The sequence below is a fragment of the Salvia splendens genome, unplaced genomic scaffold (assembly GCF_004379255.2).
Source record: "Salvia splendens isolate huo1 unplaced genomic scaffold, SspV2 ctg1071, whole genome shotgun sequence".
In the NCBI taxonomy this organism is placed as follows: domain Eukaryota; kingdom Viridiplantae; phylum Streptophyta; class Magnoliopsida; order Lamiales; family Lamiaceae; genus Salvia; species Salvia splendens.
Window position 1 is genome coordinate 1 of NW_024598616.1, and position 2913 is coordinate 2913.

At 46.4% G+C, this 2913-nt stretch overlaps 1 pseudogene; it reads right to left on the minus strand.

The window, feature by feature from the left end:
* Window positions 1–74: 74 nt before the first annotated feature.
* LOC121788546 lies at window positions 75–1997 on the minus strand (annotated as a pseudogene).
* Window positions 1998–2913: the final 916 nt, after the last annotated feature.

Consider the following 2913-nt stretch of genomic DNA (forward strand, 5'->3'; position numbering starts at 1 on the left):
GTGGTTTACCTGTAACAACAATCCAACCTGTTTTTGGTTCTTCAAGTAAAAAAAGAAAAGAAAACAATAATTAATTATAACAAGTAATACACTAATTTTCTTGAAAGTTTGTTAAGCAAACAATCATACATCTTAATCACATAGCGTTCTTTGACCAAGAGATTCATCTTTGCCTGCAAAAACTCAGCTACATCTCCCCTCTCTTCCTTGACAAGCAGCTTTCTCAGCTTCCCAAACGGTGCCTCCCGGACGAATCCCTCGTTCCATCATCTCCTCCATCAAGACGAAAGCCCTAGAGGCCTCACCCTTGTCACATAACCGTTGATCAGTGCTGAAAACGTGTGTAAGCTTGGAGCAAACTGCTTCCTCTCCATATACCTCCACACCTTGTGAGCCACCTCCAGCTCATCTCTCTCGCAGAACATCTTGATCATCATCGTGTACGTGTCTGCATCAGGGTCACAGAGTCTAGACAGCTTTCGGAACACCTTAAATGCCTCATCCGTCTCCCCACGGCCAATCAAGCTGTTGATGAGAATGTTGCAGGTTCTTGAATTCAGACTCATCCCCTTCTTGTCCATCTCATCCACAACTTTGTAGGCGTTTTCGAACTTGTTCACTTTGCAGAAAGCACTGATCAAGGAATTATACACAGCCACATCGGCCTTCACCCCGTTTCTCTCCATTTGAAGGAATGTATCAATGCCATCCTCTATCCTATTCTCAATCCCATATGTATGTATCAGAACACTATAGATAAAAGATGTTGGCTGACAGCCTCCAGCTCCATCTCATTCACAACTCCAACTGCTTCGTCTTTGCGCCCTGCCTTGCAGAGGATGTCGACCATGATCCCATACGTGACGATATCCGGTTTGCAGCCAGAATCAACCATCTCATTGAAGATCTCTCTGGCCTTAGGCAAATTGGGAGCCCTCCCCCATCCTTCAATCAAAATGCTGTAACTCTTCGGATCAGGACAGAACTGATCATTCTTCATCGTATCAAAAATCTCCTGAGCTTTCCCCACATTCTTTGACTTGCACAAGGCGCTGAGCAAGCCATTGAACGCGGCCAGATTGGGAGGCACGTCGTATTTCTTCATGATGTTGAATGTGTAGACAGCCTCATCCACCTTCTGTGCCCGCGCGTACTTCCTCATGATGATGCAAAAACGTCTCAATGTTCAGCATCCCTTTGCCCCTCATGGCGTTCACAAGATCCCACATGATCTCGTACTGCCTTATCTTTGCCATTGATTCAATCATGGTGTGGTAGGCGCGGACAGTGTGCTCATAGTTTCTCTGCTTCCCGGCCCACTCAAAGAACCGGTGAGCTAGCATCCCGGCATTCTCGAACCGTTCAAGGACCTTCTCAACTACCTCTTCGGAAACACGGATGCCGCTTTGATCAAGCACAGTGTCGAGCCTTGTTTTTGGGCAGGACATCATGATCTTGCACACCCTTTTTGTTAAATCGGATGAATCTTGCACTGAACTATGCAGCCTGCCAAATAACAGTAACCTGAAAAATGGCCTATCGTGCCAGCGATTTCTCACAATCATGATGCCCGATTAAGTAGAAAGTCAATATATTTACCACCTGAGCAAACGTTTGGCCAAATAATCACGTTACTTAACGCATACAATCACCTAGGCATTTTATTGAACACATGATGTGCAAAACTAAAACTACGGCATAGTACAATACAATATACTCACTACATCAGTATACTACTTTTTTGTCATTTGTTGATCTTGATCAAACTAATTAGGTAGCGGGCGACGGAGGCACGCCGGATCCAGCTGTGGTGTCTCGAAGACGGCGACGTGAGTTGATCGACCAGCGGCGCGAATTAAGCGGAGCAGCGACGCTGTGTGTCGCGAGCTATGTTGATTCGAGAGAGAGAAGGGCGAGAGGGGGAAGGAGGTGCGGAGGCTGACCGGGTGCGAGCTGGACGCGAGAGAATGTTATATTCACAAGGAGTTTCTTGTGAAGTGTTGGGTTATGTTGATTTAATTTTTTTTGGACCAAGTAAATTAAATATGGTTGGACTAAGAGCATCTCCAATGGCGGACGTCCGGTCGGACATCCGGTCGGACGTCGCGACGGGCGACCGGGACGTCCGCCATTGTGGCGTTTAGGGTCGGATACGGACGTCCCGTGAGGACGTCGGGTGTCCTCGGACGTCCGGCGACGGGCGGGCGGACGTCCGCCATTGTGGCGTCCAGTCGGACGTCCGGTCGGACGTCCCGTTTTTTAAATTTTTTTTTTAAAACTCTATATATACGGCTCGTTGAATTTTATTTCATTCGCACCACTTGTGTTAACAAGTTTCTCTCTCTACATCTCTAATTTCAAGTATATCTAGAATGTCTAGTGAAAGTGATAGCGAGAATGAGTTGGAGGTCGCTGTTGAAGGTGCGATAGAGAGGCTGCTACAACAGAGGTTGCAGCGGCGGCAGCAGGCGGCGGTACCTCGGCCGATCCATCGTCGATATCATGTAAGCATGTATCATAATGCACAACATGATTGTCGAAAATGAAGCTGCGGAACTGACTCAGTGGACCAATGAAGATGATACGGGTGCAGGTCCAAGTCACGGCGTGGCCACCGCGAATGTGAATATGGGGGTACCTCATGGAGAGGTCGCGCGGCTGCGTGCATTTGCCGACATGCGGCAAACAGATGCCCATGTTCGACTTCAGCAGGATATCATCGAAGAGGTTTGGACTCGGAGGGGTTGACGTGATAATGTATGAAGTTTTTTTATTATTAGTATGTAATTTTTTTTTCGAATCATGTATGTTTTTTCCGATGAAGTTGTTAATTTTCCGTTCGTATTATCGGTCAAATTTTATTTCCGTAAATGTAAATTGTTTTATTTGTGAATGTATGATTTTTTTTTATTG